This window comes from Heterodontus francisci, chromosome 16, assembly GCF_036365525.1.
Source record: "Heterodontus francisci isolate sHetFra1 chromosome 16, sHetFra1.hap1, whole genome shotgun sequence".
In the NCBI taxonomy this organism is placed as follows: domain Eukaryota; kingdom Metazoa; phylum Chordata; class Chondrichthyes; order Heterodontiformes; family Heterodontidae; genus Heterodontus; species Heterodontus francisci.
In genome coordinates this window covers 41,595,316-41,614,680 of record NC_090386.1, presented here as the reverse complement: position 1 = coordinate 41,614,680, position 19,365 = coordinate 41,595,316, and the positions used below count along the sequence as shown (strand labels likewise).

Here is a 19,365-nt window from a genome sequence, read left to right as displayed (position 1 = left end):
GCAAAACTGAAGTCAATGGGAATCAGGGGGAAAACTCTCCACTGGTTGGGGTCATATCGAGTGCAAAGGATGATGATTGAGCTTGCTGGAGGTCAATCATGTCAGCTCCAGGACATCACTGCAGGAGTTCCTCAGGGTAGTGTCCAGGCCCAAACATCTTCAGCTACTGCGTTAATGACCTTCCTTCAATCATAAGGTCAGAAATGGGGATGTTCGCTGATGATTGCACAATGCTCAGCACCATTCGTGACTCCTCAGATACTGAAGCAGTCCGTGCAGAAATGCAACAAGGCCTGGACAAATATCCAGGCTTTGGCTGATAAGTGGCAAGAAACATTCGCATCACATAAGTGCCAGGCAATGATCATCTCCAACAACAGAGAATCTAACCAACTCTCCTTGACATTCAATAGCATTACCATCACTGAATTCCCCACCATCAACATCCTAGGAGCTACCATTGACCAGAAACCGAATTGCAGTAGCCATATAAATACAATGGCTACAAGAGCAGGTCAGAGGCTCGGAATCCTGCAGCGAATAACTCACCTCCTGATTCCCCAAAGCCTGTCCGCCATCTACAAGGCACAAGTCAGGAGTGTGATGAAATACTCTCCACTTGCCTGGATGGGTGCAGCTCCAACAACACTCAAGAAGCTCGACACCATCCAGAACAAAGCAGCCCGCTTGATTGGCACCCCATCTACAAACATTCACTCCCTCCACCACCGACGCACAGTGGCTGCAATGTGTACCATCTACAAGATGCACTGCAGTAACGCACCAAGGCTCCTTAGACAGCACCTTCCAAACCCGTGAATTCTATCAACTAGAAGGACAAGGGCAGCAAATGCATGGGAACACCACCACCTGCAAGTTCCCCTCCAACTCACACACCATCCTGGCTTGGAACTATATCGCCATTCCTTCACTGTCACTGGGTCAAAATCCTGGAACTCCCTTCCTAACAGCACTGTGGGTGTACCTACCTCACTGGACTGCAGCGGTTCAAGGCAGCTCACCACCACCTTCTCAAGGGCAATTAGGGATGGGCAATAAATGCTGGCCTAGCCAGCGATGCCCACATCTCATGAATCAGGGACTCCCTCTGCTTCAATTTCAGTCTGGGCAGCCTGTGCGAACTTTCTCAGGACTAGGTCGGCTCGCTGAGCCTAAGCTAGGGAAGATCCATTTAATCCATTCCTTGGGTCCTCTAACTTGGTCATGGCCCAATTCACTACACATGCAGGGGCACTGCAGGGGACCGTCTCTTGCCACTGCGTTGTCTCTCTGACCTCCTTCGGTCTCTCTTTCACTACTAGGCAAGCTACCACCTTCGCCCCCGCCAGATTATCTAGGACTCTCCATGTCTTTTGATCATCACTGATGCCCACCCCAATCTTGCTAACTAAGTCAGGGAGCACTTCCATTGTCTCTCTATTCAAATGTCTCTCAAAATGCAAATGTGCAGCCATATTTTCAGCCATTCAGCTCTATGGTCTTTTTAAATAAGTCATGTTCAATGTCCAGTAAAAGTTCAAATAGTGTTCCATATGATGAAATTGATATGTTCCCATTTGGCTGATGTGGTTTCATCACAGCATACTTGTGGTTATCCCATTGCAATACTTGCAAATGTCCAGGGAACAAAGATTTTCCTTTAAGTTTTGACAAATAAAAGATTTAGTGCCAGCACTGGACTGCTTGAGTGAGTAAAATGTTAGGCTAGATCTTAACCTCGAGATACTTTTGCAGGAGCTACTGCATTAGAAAAGGACAACAGTAAGAAAGTACAGAAATTCCACATCTTCAGCATTTCAGGTTTTTATGGTTAAAGTTTTGAGTCCATTTATCCTTTTTATTCCAGGTACGTATTTCACTTTTGAATCTCGGGATACTGTCAAAAGTAACTTCTTGTTCCTCTGGCTTCAGGAATATTTACATTTGCCCAATTTAAAGTACAGCTCACGGTGCAGTCAGAAGAACAAAAATAACCTTTAGTTTTGTTTTAGATAACAGTTCAACCTTTTGCCTCCATAGGACTCTTCTCACATCCTCGAGAAATGGCAGAATGACAATACCAGACCTTGTTTCTTGTGCTTCAGTTGTAAGTGCCAACGGAATTCACTGAACAAAACTCAACAAGGAAATTTATAGTAGGCAATAGGTTCTATTCACTCTTAGCATAAAGAAACATTATAAGTGGTTTACAAACTTTAAACTGAATATTTTGTAATTAAGTTTTATGTGTGTAACTGTTCTTTACTCTCGCTAAATACAGAGGTATCGGGTAAGCTTTTGATCAAGAGTTTCCAGAGATTTCAGATCAAACTCAATATTTTTTTAAATAGCTAATTAAAGAAAAATTATTGAAACAATTACAGGGGCTCTGCGGAATTTGAATAACTGTTTGCCAAATTCAAAAGCACCTGCCAACCACTCATTTGAGCTAATCCCACAGCATCATGTTTAAAATGTGTGGCTTGGTTCTTCTCCCATACAAACCTATAGGAGATGGTCCTTAAAACATCAGCTAGGGCTGGACTTTTCAGACTGCAGCTGTCTCCTTCATATCATAATTGAATTAAGTGAGCCAGTACTGACCTAAAACTAGATCAAAACATTTTTTTTTTTACATATTAAACCTGAATTCATTTTCACAGAAATAAATTTAAATAAAGCACTTGAAAAATATGAAATAGCACTATCCTGCTGTAAACAACTTTGAACCACCATTGTGAAATTCCTCAGAAGAACATACGGTGGACTGAAGGTATTGTCTTTTACCCAATTACATTTTGTTTTGACATCCGAACATGCACCACATTAAATGTCATACTTCTGTTCAGTGGTTTTGGGATACTGGTGTGGATATGGAATGGCATTAAAATACTGTACATTTCAAAAATCATACTGACAATCAGTATGTTAGAGGGGGAGAAGAGCTATATTCATATTTTAATTAAATAAAACTCACATTCACACTCATCTGCAAAGTTTTATTTAAAAAAATCTAATGTAGCCCATCTTGAAATGACAAACTCTGGTATAATTTGAAATCACCTTGAGTTAGAAAGTGCAACAAGCGTACTGCATGTTTCCCACGCCATGTTGTAAAGAAAATAACTAGGCAGAGCTACTGCATCTCTAACTTATACAACCTATATTTATATGAAAAGAAATTGATTCATTTTACTAGTACTTAAAAATCAAATTCTTTTTAACATCAGTGCCAAAAACTATTTTCACACAATCAAAGACTCACATAATACAGAAGGAGGTCATTCATCCCATTGTGCCTATGCTGGCTGTTAGGTTGTGCTATCCACTTAAATTTCTTCTGCACCCGCTCCAAGACTTTTACATTCTTACCAAAGTGTGGCGCCCAGAATTGATCACAATGGGCAGATTCTTACGAACTTAGTCCCTGGCACAACAGCGGAACCATTTCGGGGTTGGCAACCCCACCCTCAGAATAGCAGGCCTTCCAGTTGCTCTTTACCAATTAATTAGTCCGACTCAGAGATTGCCATCCAATTAGGGGAAGCAGGCAGGAAAAAGAGTCAGAAGAACGAATGAAAGATCAGATTTGAAAGGGACACCTGCAACAAACTCAGTGGCAGCATTGTGCAGCGTGATTTGCTCAGTAAGAAGTAACATTCATGCCACACAAACGCCAGGCACTGACCATCTCCCATAAGAGACAAACTAACCATCTCCCCTTGACATTCAATGGCTTTACCATCGCTGAATCCCCCACTATCAACATCCTGAGATTTATCATTGACCAGAAACTGAACTGGAGCAGCTACATAAATACTGTGGCTTCAAGAGCAAGGTTACGACCAAGGCAGGAGTAATGCACTGTTAATTCAGTCCACAGGTCACAGCATATTAGTAAAGTTCCCACCTAATGGAAAAACAGCCAAATGAATCACTATTTATCCCCAGAATAAAGCATGCCAAACTAGGTTTCTTTAAACAACAAAATTAACTATTTAGTATTAAACCAAGTTTTAAACGATGATGAGATGAATCTATATGTATGAAAAGATATTATAACTCCTTCATCTTCTTAACCCTCACGCGCACACATACATTCCATTATCAACGGTTAACTGGGGAAAACGGTTATAACGATCTTATAACAGTTTCTTAGGGATAATAGGCACAGTGGCGCAGTGGTTGGCACCGCAGCCTCACAGCTCCAGCGACCCGGGTTCAATTCTGGGTACTGCCTGTGTGGAGTTTGCAAGTTCTCCCTGTGTCTGCGTGGGTTTCCTCCGCGTGCTCCGGTTTCCTCCCACATGCCAAAGACTTGCAGGTTGATAGGTAAATTGGCCTTTTGCAATTGCCCCTAGTATAGGTAGGTAGTAGGGAAATATAGGAATAGGTGGGGATGCGGTAGGAATATGGAATTTGTGTAGGATTAGTATAGATGGGTGGTTGATGGTCGGCACAGACTCGGTGGACCGAAGGGCCTGTTTCAGTGCTGTATCTCTAAACTAAACTAAACGGCGGGGCGGGCGTTCTTTCTAGTTTGATGACGCGTCCCAGAGTCGAATAGACAGATGCCACTCAAAGTCTCTCCAGGCAAGTTTGATAAACAGTCTGTGATGGGTATGCGTTCAAGGCAATTCATTTGCAGCAGGCGTCACAACAGGTCTATTTAAATTTTAAAGTATCAGTCGAACAGTAGAAACTTTCTTGAGTTCAGGAACTTCCAAAAATACAAAAGCCAACAGGACTTACTCTCAGCAAAGGTGCCTTCTCCACAGAGCACAGTAACTACAAAACTCACTCGAGACAGTGATTCTTGACTGGAGGTAACAGAAACTTGCCACTCCCGAAACATAGGCTTCCTTTCTCCAAAGCAGCTTTTCTCCACAGAGTGCAGCAATTCCTCTTTTCTCTGGGTCTCTTCCTCGCTCTTCAGGCATAAACATCAACAATGCTTTTAGCTCCTGTACATTAGATTTTTTCCAACTCTTTCAAAGTTCTTTTGACTTTATGAGGAGATTAGACTTTACTTGATACCGGAATTATTTTTCAAGAGAAAGAATTTCCTCAAGGCTGGATTCCTGGCCAGTCTCCAGCAGTAACCCTTTTTGATGCTCACCGCTCCCCTGGTCACTTTTGCACTGCCAAAATGAAACTGAACACCTTTTTCCATAGGAGTCACAAGGCTGTCGTAAAATGTTCCTGCTGCTTGGATACAAATTGCTCTGCAGTCTGCATTGCAAATACCAAATGACAACATTCAGTCTCTGTTCACAGAAAATAACATGTCTTAAAGGCACACAGACCTCTTAAATTTTGAAGAAAACAAAACTCGTATATCACAGGTCAGAGGCTGGGAATTCTGCAGCAAGAAACCCACCTCCTGACTCCCCAAAGCCTGTCCACCATCTACCAGGCACAAGTCAGGAGTGTGATGGAATACTCCCCACTTGCCTGGATGAGTGTGGCTCCAACACTCAGGAAGCTCGACACCATCCAGGACAAAGCAGCCCGCTTGATTGCCACCCTATCCACAACCTTCAACATTCACTTCCTTCACCACCCGATGTACAGTGCAGCAGTGTGTACCATCTACAAGATGCACTGCAGCAACTCACCATGCCTCATTCAAATGCACCTTCCAAACCCGCGACCTCTTCCATCTAGAAGGACAAGGACAGCAGAAGCACGGGAACCCCACCACCACCAAGTTCCCCTCCAAGTTACACAGCATCCTGATTTGAAATGTACAGCCATTGCTTCACTGTCACTGAATCAAAATCCTGGAACTCCCTCCCTAACAACACTGTGGGTGTTGCCACACCAGAGCACTCCAGTGGTTCAAGAAGACAGCTCACCACCACCTTCTCAAGGGCAATTAGGCAACAAATGCTAGCCTTGCCAGCAATGCCCACATCCCATAGAAGAATTTAAAAAAGAGGAGACTGGAGATGTGAAAGGTCTGCCCCCTCCCCCCACTTCACAAACCTGTCCCTGGAAGTGATGTTGGAAGCAGTCAGGGCACAGTGGCAGGTGCTTTTTCCAGAGGATGGCAGAAGCAGGCAAGTCAACCTCAAACAGGATTGTGAGAAGGTGAGCAGCTGGAGTATAGTGCAGAGGATGTGGATCCAGTGCCGAAAACGATTCAATGAACTCAAGTTCTGGCAAGGTGAGTGCTATGGAACTCTCAGCTGACAGCCATCGCTGTCTCACTTCCTTACCAGTCTCCAGCCGATATCCTTTGAGGCACACAAATTGCAGCCACAGAGAAGAATCTCTCCCCAATCTCCGCCTTAACTCTCCATCTCCAGAGACAGCACTGACACTCACCCTCAACATGCTGACCATCCCACAGTGACCCCCTCCCCTCAAATATGGTGCCCACTTCCTGAGCCAAGGCTGTGCTCCTAAAAGGCCCAACTCTTCACCTTTTCTTATTGCAGGAGAAGAGAGCCAACAACTTCTGCGACAGGTGCAGAAGTGGGACTGAATTTGCATCTTTGGCCATCCTGACAGCAATGGAGAATGCCCTAGAAACCGACATGGTGACCACTGTGCAGGCTGTTGCCAATGGAGAGATGGGGGCAGCACAGAGACTGGGTGAAAGCACTGAATAGCTCACCACCACTTGGCATGAACATATCACTCACGTCGAGCCACTAACACCAATATACTAAATATGATGGTCTGCAAAATCGATCCCTCTGTTACCTACTTGCAGCACTAACACGGCTTTCACCTGCCACAGCAGCATTGCCAGAGATGAGGGAGGCTGCAGTGCAGTCCACAGAGAAGTATCACAATGAGGAAACACCATCACAACTCATGCATACCCTCCACCAGTGCAGATATACTCACATCAGTGGGTCCTGTATCACAGATAGAATGGGTGGTACAAGATGTGGCATTTGTGAGCAGGTGCTGGAGGCGAGATAGCTGTGGAGAATCCCCATCAGAAGCACCAACTATGCACAACACAACACAGATGCTGTGACTCGGGGGTCATATACTAAGCGAGTATTTGTGTAGCAGCAAAGGGAAGTGTCTGCATCTGTCAGAATTTCCAGTGGCAGTGCACACCCTTGCACTGAAGATGGAGGAGTCCATCTCAGCCACAAGTGCCATAATGTCTCAGACATTTGAGCACATGACTACTTCCACTGAGAGAGTGCCGACCTCATGGAGAGTTATACGCATCAGACCAATGAGTGGATGCAGTCACACAACAATGGCCTCCATATGGTTGTGGCAAGCTTGAGAAACACTGATCAGTCGCCTTGATGACTGAATGCGACATTCAAATGCAGCCAAATACTTCCATACTTGGTTAGCAGGAAATTGAAGGTGGGTTCCAATAAGGAATATGTAGACAGGAACAAAACCATTGGGAGGCTCTTCTTAAGATGCCATCGCCCCTCTTACAGAGCCACAAAAGCTGCACCTGGCACCCATGACTAAATCTGCCTTTGCACAGGTGGGGCAGTCTTTGGTGTGGCCCTCAAGGGTTCCATAACCTAGAGGGCGTCCGCCATGGACATCTTGCGTCAGAGCCTAGAAACGAGCAGGATGCCTCCAGTTCTGCTGCAGCCACAGAAGCGCAACCAGGCTGAAGAGAAAGAGGATGTGGAAACGGTCTTAGTAGGACAAAGGGAATCACTTGGGTGCATATTCCAATGTTAGTGTCACATGAAAAATGTTTATTTCAAAGAGGCATGTGTTGGTGTCCCCTGATAAGTGTCATGATGTTGTTTACGTTCCAATTCACATTGGCCATGGGTAGGCGAAAACAGGTGAGTGTCATGAGACAATGGGTGGCAATGTAAGACAGAAAATGTAATGGGTGAACAGCTCTTTGCAATGATTAGATTTGTTAGTTGGAAGAGGCGTTGAGTGGGCCTATACTGTCTGCCACAGAGTTCCGGTTGGCATGGGTGCAATGCTGGATACACTGTTCTCAGCTGAAGCGTATCTGGATAAGTGTATAGTGGGCTTCCCTGGCATGCAAATCAACAATAGCATGCATCAATGGAACCTCTGGATTGTCATACACCGCCAGGCCGCCCTCATTTTCGTCCTCCTCCTCTGAGGAAGTCGGACGCTCCCCAACTTCATCTGCCGCCAGTTCCACTCTTCTTTGAAGTGCCAAGCTGGGCAAGGTGCAGCACATTCACCACTATCCAGGAGACCACTGGCAGCCCTTATTGAAGGGAGCTCCCAGATCAGTCAAGGCACTGGAACTGTATCTTGAGCAAACCAATGGCCTGTTCTATTGTCACCCTGGTGGTAAGATCGCTGTGATTGCATCTCTCTGTGGTGGGGTTGTGCACTGGTGTCAGCAGCCAGGTCTTCAGCAGGTACCCCTATTCATCGATAAGCCATCCACTGAGGCTGTCTGGTGGTGTGAACAGCTCAGACATCTGAGGCTGCTGAAGGATAAAGGTGTCATGCAGGTCCCTGGAAACTTTGCACAGGCCTGCAGGATCATCATGCAGTGGTTGCAGACCAGCTGCACATTGAAGGAGTGGAACCCCTTCCAATCCACAAATATACCTGGCTATTCCAATGGAACCTTGATCCCCATCTGGACCTAAGGAAATCCTGCCAGGGAGGCAAAGCCTTTTGGGCTTGACTGGCAGCAACCACCTCAAATTGAATGCACTGTATTGATCTCCCAAACAAGTGATCCATCACCTGGCTGATACAGTTGTGGGCTGCGGATTGTGAGATCCTGCAGATGTCAGCAGCTGAGCTCTGGAATGAGTTGGAAGCAAAGAAATTGAGGGCTACCGTCACCATGACTGCCAAGGGCAATGCATGGCGACCTGCTCCTACTGGCCTTCGGTCTTCCTCCAGGAGGACGCAGAGGCCTGCAACCACCTGACACAAGAGATGCAGCCTTCAGAGGCAGTGCTGCTCTGAGAGGTCCAGGAAGTTGAGCCTTAGCCTACAGACCCTCTGTAGAGGATACTGCCTTCTTCTAGGTGCTGCACTGTCCTGCAGCCATCCGCTCTGTTACAGCCTGTGGTTGTGTTGCATGCTGCTGAGCTGAAGGACGTTGTAACTCCTCCTCAGTGGTCTACCCTACTTCGAATATGTGAACTCCATGTCACAGGCGAAAACGTCAATTGCCCGATATATTTGTCCAAGTTTCCTCAATGGAATGGCATCAAGTTGCTTTTTCTGAACACAAGCTATTATACTTGCCTCAAGGAGTTACTTCCATCAGCACTAGCCTTTTATTATGGCTGGCCTATTGTTTGCTGGTTTCCACCATTACACTGGTGATTTCATGTCGATTTCAGCCCTCAATAACGTCCCGCAGCACGCTTGCCTTCTCTAACCTGCCGAGTTGCCAACACAGTGTGCGACCCATGTGCCATTGGGAAAGAGGCATTGCAAGTGTAAAATTGCTCGATTAGCGTTTTCATTGCCTCAATTATGCTAATATAGACTAAGGTAGTAATAGTGCAAAGGGCAGAGAGAAGGAAGTGTTTTTAAATTTGTTCAGGAGAATTTTCTACATCAGTTTGTTTCCAGGCCAACAAGGAAAGAGGCATTGCTGGATCTTGTTTTAGGGAATGAGGTGGGACAAGTAGATTAAGTGTTGGTAGGGGAACATTTAGGGGACAGTGACCATAGTATCATAAGGTTTAGGTTAGTTATGGAAAGGGTGAAAGAGCAATCCAGAGAAAAAATTAATTGGGAAAGGGCCAATTTCAATGGGGTGAGAATGGATCTGGCCCAGGTTAACTGGAATCAAAAAGTGGCAGGCAAAACTGTAATTGAACCTTTAAAGAAGTGATAGTTCAGGTAGAGTCGAGAAACATTCCCATGAGGGGGAAAGATAGGACAGCAAAGCCAGAGATCCCTGAATGATAAAAGAGATAGAGAGTAAGATAAAGCAGAAAAAGACTGCATATGATAGATGTCAGGATGAAAGTACAAGTGAGAACCAGGCTGAATAGAAAGTTCAGGGGGGAAACAAAAAAAGAGCAGCCAAGAGAAAGTATAAGAGGAGACTGGCAGTCAACATAAAAGGGAATCCAAAAATCTTCAATAGGCATATAAATAGTAAACGGGTGGTAAAAGGAGTAGGGTCGATTAGGGACTAAAAACGGATTTATGCATGGAGGCAGAGACTATCTTTACCAAGGAAGATGCTGCCAAAATCGTAGTGAAAGAGGAGGTAGTTGAGATATTGGATGGGCTAAAAATTGCAGGGAAAGGAGGTATTAGAAAGGTTGGCTGTACTTAAAGCTTATAAATCACCAGGACTAGATCACATGGATCTGAGGATACTGAGGGAAAAAGGGTGGAAAATTGTGGATGCCCATCGTCATCAAATCCTCTTCAGATATAGGGGTGGTGCCAAAGGACTGGAGAGTTGCGAGTGCTATACCCTTGTTCAACAAAGGGTGTAAGGATAAACCAGCAACTACGGGCCCGTTAGTTTTACCACAATGCTGAAAAAGCTTTTAGAAACAAAAATCTGATCCAAAACTAGCAGTCACTTGGACAAACGTGAATTAAGGAAAGCCAGCATGGATTTGTTAAGGGCAAATCATGTTCAACTAACTTGATTGAGTTTTTCAATGATGTAACAGAGAGGGTTGATGAGGGTAATGCAGTTGATGTGGTGTACGTGGACTTCCAAAGGCATTTGATAAAGTGTCACATAAGTTTGTCAGCAAAGTTGAAGCCCATGGAATAAAAGGGACAGTGGCAGCATGGGTACAAAGGTAACTGAGTGGCAGGAAACCTGGAGTAGTGATGACCAGTTGTTTTTTGGACTAGGTGGTGATAAATAGTGGGGATCCCCAAGGGTTAGTATTAGGACCGCCTCTTTTTTTGATATACATTAATGATTGAGACTTGGGTATGCAGGGCACAGTTTCAAAATTTGCAGATGACATAAAACCTGGAAGTATTGTGAAATGTTAAACTGTGAGGACAGTGATAGGCTGGTAGAATGGGCGGACACATGGCAGATGAAATTTAATGCAGGGAAGTGTGAAGGGATACATTTTAGTTGGAAGAACGAAGAGAGGCAATATAAAATAAAGAGTACAATTCGAAAGGGGATACAGGAGCAGAGGGACCTGGGGTACAGGTGCACAAATTGTTGAACATGGCAGGACTGGTTGAGAAAGTGGCTAAGAAAGCATATGGGATCCTGGGCATTATGAATAGGGAAACAGCATTAAAACGCAAGGGAGTTATGATGAACTTGTATAAAACAATGGTTCAGCCACAACTGGAGCAGTGTGTTCAGTTCTGGTAACCACACTTTAGGAAGGATGTGAAGGCATTAGAGGTTGCAGAAAAGATTCACGAGAATGGTTTTAGGGATGACAGACTTCAATTATGAGGATAAATTGGCAAAGCTGGGGATGTTCTCTTTACAGAAGGATGAAAGGAGATTTGATAGAGGGGTCTGGACAGTAGATAGGGAGAAACTGTTCCCAGTGACGCAAGGATCATGAACGAGAGGACACCAATTTAAGGTGATTGGCAAAGAACCAGTGGTGACAGGAGGAATTTTTTTATGCAGTAAGTGGTTAGGATCTGGAATGCACTGCCTGAGTGTGGTGGAGGCAGATTCAATGGTGGTTTCAAAAAGGAATTGGATTATCTGAATGTCATGAAGCCCCCACCTACCAAGAATGAGGCATATTAATTTTGGCATATGAACATTAATTTTAAATTGTTGCTGGATTGGAAAGATAACTTGTTTAAAGAAATCACAGCAGTGGCTGGAAACATTTTTGCATACTAAGAGACAGCTGCCTGGAGAAACAATAAAATTGTTCCCTGATCCAATTAACCCAAATGGATTTTGATCACCAGACACAGAATGTGGAACAAGCCAGCACTCATTCCCTTCCTCTCCCCGTGGGTGTCTGCTAAAATGAAAGGAATCCACAAAAAAAGTTTGGTTTTGAACTGCTCAAAGAACAGTTTGGGTCAGACTGCACCCGAATTTGAAGAAAGAACCTCTCTCCTGCCTGGCTCGCTCGTTCTCTCTCTCTCTCATGAATTTCCAGATCCAAAGAAGTCACTTAAACCTCAAGGGAGAAGACTCCTACATCAAAACAAGTTTGAAAAGTGCGCACTGGGCCCCAACGAAACAGCAAGCGTTACCTGCAATCAAAGACTCTACATCGAACTCAAAGGGCAGTAAATGAACCCCAGCTATTGCTTCAAACTTTTCCCCTTTATCTTAACTCCTTTTCTGTATCTGCGCGCGTTTATCGCGTATGCATGCTAGCATATTCGTAGTCGTTTTAACCGAGAGTTTTAAGGTTAATAAGATTCCACCTTTCTCGTTTAAATTTAATAAACCTGTCTGGTTGCTTTCTTTGTCTTACAATTGGACAGCAGTGAACAAGGATTCACTGAGGGGGAGCTGAAAACATGGTGTTTTTAAAATTAAACCCTGTTACAGTCAAACCAGGAAAAGGCTGAGAGGGAATCCCTCGACCCCTTTCTCACCTAGTCGTAACAAGAACATACATTTACAGGGCTATGGGGAAAAGGCAGGGGAGTGGGGCTAGCTGAATAGCTCTTAGAGTGTGGGCATATACACGATAGAACTAATGGCCTCCTTCTACGCTGTCACCGTTATATGATACTATGAAATAGCTTCCCACCTCAGCCATGAGGGTTTTCAACTTCACTGCCAACGCGCCCCTGGGAAAGACGGAAGGAGGGAAAGAGGTAGGAACACGTCGGGATACTGGCCCGACAACATTTTCTGCAATTTTCCCAGCACTCCCCCCACTCTCGCTCCCAAACCCGCCACGCTCACCCTGGAAAAACTCCACCCAATATTCCAGCTGAGGCCTAACCAGTGTTTTATAAAGGTTTAGCCTAACTTCCACAATTTTGTACTCTATTCTTCTGTTAATAAAGCCAAGGATCCCATATGTTTTCTCAACTTGTCCCACCACCCTCAAAGGTCTATGTACATATACCCCAGGTCTCTCTGTTCCTGCATCCCTTTAAAATTTAGTTCATATTGCCTCTCTCATTCTTCTTCTAAAACGTATCACTTCACATTTCCCTGCATTAAGTTTCATCTACCCAGTGTTTGCCTATTTCACCAGTTTGCCTACATCCTTTTGAAGTCTCTTATTATTCTCCTTATGGTTTACTATATTTCATGATCTGCAAACTTTGAAAGTATGCCCTGTCTACCAAAGCCCAAGTCATTAACATACAATATAACAAAGAGCAGTTGTCCTAATACCAACCCCTTGGGGAACACAATTGTATACCTCCCTCCAGTCTGCTAACTGTTCACTGCTACTCTCAGTTTTCTGTCCCTTAGCCAATTTTGTATCCATGCTGCCAATGTCCCTTTAATTCCATGAGCTTTAATTCTGCTAACAAGTCTATTCCACAATACATTTTCAAACACCTTTTGAAAGGTCGCATGCACATAAACCACACTATCTGCTTCAACCTTCACTGTTACTTCATCAAGGAACTTGATCAAGTTAGTCAAACTTGCTTTGCCTTTAACAAATCCATGCTGACTACCATTGTATACCTCCCTCCAGTCTGCTAACTGTTCACTGCTACCCCATACGTTTCCAAATGCTGATTAAGTTTGTCCCAGATTGCTGTCTCTAAAAGTTTCCCCACCACTGATGTTAGGCTGACTGGCTTGTAGTTGCCAGGCTTATCCCTCGCCCCCTTTTTTGAACATCTACAACCCTCCAGTCCGCTGGCACCACTCTCATGTCCAAGGAGGATTGGAAGATTGTGACCAGAGCCTCCACCCTTACTTCGCTCAGTAACCTGGATACATCCAATCTAGAACAGGTTAATTTTTCTAATTTGAGGACTACAGACATTTTAAGTAACTCTTCGTTATCTAATTTTATCTAATCCAACATTACTACTGCCTCCTCCTTTACTGTTAAATTGGCAGCACCCTCTTCTCTAGTGAAGACAGAAGCAAAGTACTTATTTCACACCTTAGCCATGCCTTCTGCCTGCCCAAGATCTCCTTTTTGGTCCCTAGTCAGCCCCACCCTTCATTGACTACCTTTTTACTATTTGTGTGTTTCTAAAAGACCATTGGGTTCCTTTTAGTTATTCGCTAATCTACTCTCATACTTCTGCCCTTCTCATTCTGCTGTACTTTTTATATTCAGTTTGCTTCTCTACTGTAATATAACCCTAAATATTTACATAGGCCTCCTTTTTCTCTATAATTTTACCCTCTATACTGTTGGTCATCTAGGGAGCTCCAGCTTTGGATTCCTCTTCCTTTCCTCCTCATGGGAATGTGTCTACTCTGTACTTGAACTCTCTCTTAGAAGGCCTTCCAATGTTCAATTACTGTTTTATTTACCAATTTTTGGTTACAATCCACCTGGGCCAGATCCCTTTTCAACTCACTGAAGTTAGTCCTGTGCCAATTAAGACAAAAATAAAATACCATGGATGCTAGAAATCTGAAATAAAAACAGAAAATGCGGAAAATATTCAACAGGTCTGGCAGCATCTGTGGAGAGAGAAACAAAGTTAACGTTTCAGGTCGATGACCTTTGGTCAGAACTGGGCAAAGTTAGAGTTGCAACAGGTATTAAGCAATGTACAGCAGCAGGCAAAGGTGGTTGGAGGTGTGGAAAGAACAAAAGGGAATGTCTGTCATAGGGTAAAATGCAGGAGCAATTAAATAACAAAAGGGATGATGGTGCAAGGAAAAGGAGATGGTAATTTTTCCTTGCACCATCATCTCCTTTGTCATTTAATCATTTCTGCATTCCTTCCTATGGCAGACCTTCCCTTTTGATCTTACCCTGCCCCACCCTCCCCACTTACTGTGCCTCAGCACTTGTTTAATATCTGTTACATCTCTAGCTTTTTCCAGTTCTGATAAAAGGTCTTTGACCTGAAACATTAACTGTTTCTCTCTCCACAGAAGTTGCCAGACCTAAGCTTTCCAACATGTTCTGTTCTTATTCCTCCAATTAAGTATCTTTATGTTGAATTTTATTAGCAAAATTATCACTAATATCTCACAGTTAGAATCACTGCTTTATTGAGTTTATCCATTTTTCTCTGTTCAGAAAATTTATCTGGGTCGTTATTTAAATGCACGATTCATTCGTCGTTTTGCTGCACCCCTCCCCAATAAATCTCAATAATAAATTGTTAACCATCCATGAATTTCAGTTTGCCTTTATAAAGAATTCAGGTGCTGTGCTGAAACATTGAGCCAACGTGATTATGCAGCACAGAATCTGCTGACAGACCAATAAAACAGCTTAGAACAAAGACATCATCTGATTCCCATAATGGGATTTTTCTGTTACTTCACACATCGATAATAGAGTTAACTCTGATTTTGTATTTCTCTAACAGGACACATGAATCACACTCAATTTGCTGTTTACAACATTCTACATTAACTTTATACTTAATCCAGTAGAACAAATTAGAGTAGCGAGTTTAAAAAATGTAAAATTAATTCAATAGTAAATTACCAAAACTCAAAAATCCTGAAGATCAGTTTGCAACCATTTCACAAATACCACTGTATCAAAGAAATCCTGATTCACATAACTCAAAATGTTTAAAACGCCACATTCTTCTATCAGGTTTTACAACACATCTGACTCACATGATACCATACAATCAGCTCTAGTAAATGGAGTTACTCCAGTTCAATTAAAACTGGAAGTAGTACCTCACCCAAAATACCACCTTTTTTTTTGGAAACTGCAGCCAACAGGCTTAAAACCAAATACTTATATGTGCAATATGCTAGTTGCATTTTAAGCAAGAACTAATTTTACAGTGAGGAGTATGAAGGCCCTGAGGGCTAGCACATTAATGATCTTTGACACAAAGTGGAGATGGCCACAAGTTTTAAGACCTGTTGTACTCAGCTCTCGAGTGAGCTGCACTGAGTTCCAAAACCACACAAGAAGCAAATTTACATATCAGAATTAGTAAAGCAGTTTTAACAACTGAAAAAGGAGCTCTTGAAGCAAATTATATAAAATATTTTAATAATTTAAAATATGAAGTTTGAGATTTTATACTTGGAATAAAGTTAATATAAATGCAATAATTCCATGTGAAGTGTAATGCTCTAATTACAAACATCTGTCCTTATAATTGAAAGTTTTCAGTTTCGTGCCTGTCTACAAGACATCGGCTATGCCCTACGTCACAAAGCATGGGAACTCCTTTTAAGTTAACTTGAGATTTGAAACAAACACACAAAGAGAAACAATTCTTCATTACCTTCTGCACCATGCCCACACCTTGGGCCAGCTTTGGATCCCAATGTACTTTAGCATTCATGGCTTGAGCAGCCCAGGCCCCACATTCTGGAATTTTCTCGCTAAATTTCCCCACCTCTCTATCTCTTCCTCAAGACCCTCCTTAAAATCTATCTTTTTGACCAAACATTTGATTGCTCTTCCTAATATGCCCTTCTTTGGCTTCAGTGTTACCTGTTATTCCATGGGGATTTCTAACTGTCAATTGGTGGATGCTCACATTTATTTAAAATTCACAACATTAGTACTTAAGCTTTGCATAGCATAGTATAGCAAAAGTGGGAAAAGTTAAACTGCTTTTGGGAGCACAGCTTTATCCAGTGAAATAGTTAATTCAATGCTGGGTCACTATGCTCCCCAACTGGTCATTCTGACTTCACTTGTGAGCCCACCAAATATGACCAGGTCCCAAGTCCCATTTGAGTTCTCCAGGTAAGTAATATTTGCCAGATAATTTATTGACTGTAATATATGTTCCACCTTGAAGAAATCCAAGCTTCAAAGCAGGAATCTTAAATCATTATTATTGACTGATGCTGCTTATTAGAAAGCTTACAAAGGTGAATCAATGACTCATACACCACCCCTTTCCCAATTCCCACATAACTCGCTTTTCCCTCCCTGCAAATTCTTCCAGTTCCCACACTGGCCCCTCAACCCAAGGTCTCCCAGCTCTGCCTTGCCTTTAAGTTAGGACAGGTCCTAGAGCTCTGCCCCCTTCCACACACTGCCAGGTTTCCAGCCCCTCCTCAAATGTTCCCATACTCTAGCCCATTTCGAGTGTAACCAGACTCCAGATTTCACCCCCCACCCCCACCAAAGAAAAACAAGGACTCCCCTCACTTCTCACCCTTCCCCATCTCCCTCAGTCACCTATCCTTTCATGATCCTGTACTACAACCCTCCCCCATAGTCTAATAAAGTGTCAGCTGCAGGTCCTGAGCATACAACTGAGTCTAATAATCCTGAGGGAGTGCTGCACTATTGCAGATACTGTCCTTCAGTATGAATTATACTACATGTTCAAGTCGATGTTGACGAGCTCATAGCACTATTTGAGAAGCAAGTAGTTCTCTAGAATTTCTAAACAACATTCCTCAACCAAAACTACCAACAAAATAGAATTGGTTATTGTAGTTTATAGTGCCTTTCTGTGAGCAAAATTACTGCCATGTTCACCTAGAGAGTAACAGTGACCACATTGCAAAGGTAATTCATTGTAACATGAAGTAGTTTGGAATACCAAAATGTGTTATGGCACTATATATTAATATATATTAAGTTTTACACACACACACACATACAATTATATGTACAAACGCACACACAAACTCATCTTTCTTTCTGGCATTCCAGTCCCCCAACACATTTTTTTATTTACAGCCCCTAAAACAACATCTCCCACTGCTCAGTTCAGGAGCATAATCATGAAGGGGCACATCTTCCTGAGGGACATATATCAGAAACTGCTTCACCTCTTATTACCAACCATGCACTTCCTCCCTCCCACCATACCACTATGATGAACACTTAAAGAGACTGTTCAGAAACTATGAAAAAAGAATTTGAATGATTAGTTTGCACCTTCAAATATTACTGCAATTCCTGATTTCACATGCAGGTGATCTAGATTCTGAAGATCCATCCTGTTGTAAATTCACCAGCATAATAGCTAAATGAATAGAGAAGCCAAACTCAGGATCAGACAGAAAACAGCTCACTTACTGGACTTCTACAAAGAAAATTGGGAAAGACACTGGGAAGCTTCACCTTGTTGGTTTGATTATCAGTGCAGAGACAGTAAAGGCCCCAACTAAAACTCTTCCATGACTGACCTATAGATGCATGCAACTCTGAGGCAGAAGAAAACTCATTCCAAAATTGCTGGATGAATTTGAAGACAGATTGAGTTCTGGTTACTAGCAGCCAGTTTGAAGCATGCTCTTGCTGTTAATAAGAAACTGAACTTTAGACTTCACACATTTCCACATCTGTCACTAAAGAAAGGACTTAGTGAAGAAAACTAATGTTTATTTTTATCGTATGGCTGAATACGAAAATGAGCTCTCAACATTTTTGGAATGTGATCAGACTGGCATTGAATAGCATACAAATTATTTCTAAAAGTTAGTAAAATTAAAGTTATATTTATGGATCATGATATCTGTATATGAATAATTTAAATAATCGATTGTTTCGGTCTACAAGCATGTATGCACTGGTATAGTGTTGAGCCAGCGTGGGTGCTATTGTTTCTCTTGACTTTAGAGAACTGCATTTGTTGCAGTTTCTGAATAAAACTTAGAGTGAAAACAGCTTATCTGAAAGGTTGGTTGATTTATTAAAGGAGAAATGACAAGTGATCAAACACTAGAAACAAATCAAGGTATACAATTTTATTTTTTAGCCCTCCCTAACCTTTCCGGATTATTCCATTATGCTTAAGTTCTCACCTTTGCCACAATTACCATCCAGCTTATTGGGAACAGAAAATAAAACAAGTCCAGAGCTCTAAAAACTAAGGCCTAGCTTGAAAGAAGGCTAGATCACCTACTTGATATCTGCATAGCAACCACTGTTTCACTGAATGCAACAATTGTTATAAAGTCTGTAGTTTCAGAAAAACACCTTCAGTTTTTAAATATTCACTTCAGGAATTGATGCTGTGTTTAAGTAACTAATAAATATAGCCATATCAATGTAACACAGATTGACTTTGGATGTCAGATGGGTTCTTTCAAAATCTTTAATGTTATGGACTATCAAAATGCAAATGAGCACTCTGGTCCAGTTTTATAACATGGGAATCAACTGCCAATCTGTACTTACTTTGAGTGTGAGCTGACTCAAGTATTGACTCTCACCTTGCTATCAGAGTTGCATTAAGTTATAAACCAGGGCCTTCACATGAATAAAGTTTAAAAATAATTACACTGTGCGAATCTCCTGTAATTTTTTTGCAGAGGAGGAGGATTGACATTTGTGTGGCTAACAATTCAGCACTACCCAGGACAGGAAGCAAACTTAGGACAATCATAAATATAATCCCTGGGTAATCACA

The 19,365-nt window shown here is 42.7% G+C and overlaps 1 protein-coding gene across 1 annotated transcript in view; it reads right to left on the bottom strand.

Moving 5' to 3' along the window:
• The window catches only part of ctnnbl1 (catenin, beta like 1), a 249,430-nt gene that overhangs the window by 156,558 nt on the left and 73,507 nt on the right, over window positions 1–19,365 (bottom strand). The gene's annotated exons all lie outside the window — the stretch shown is intronic.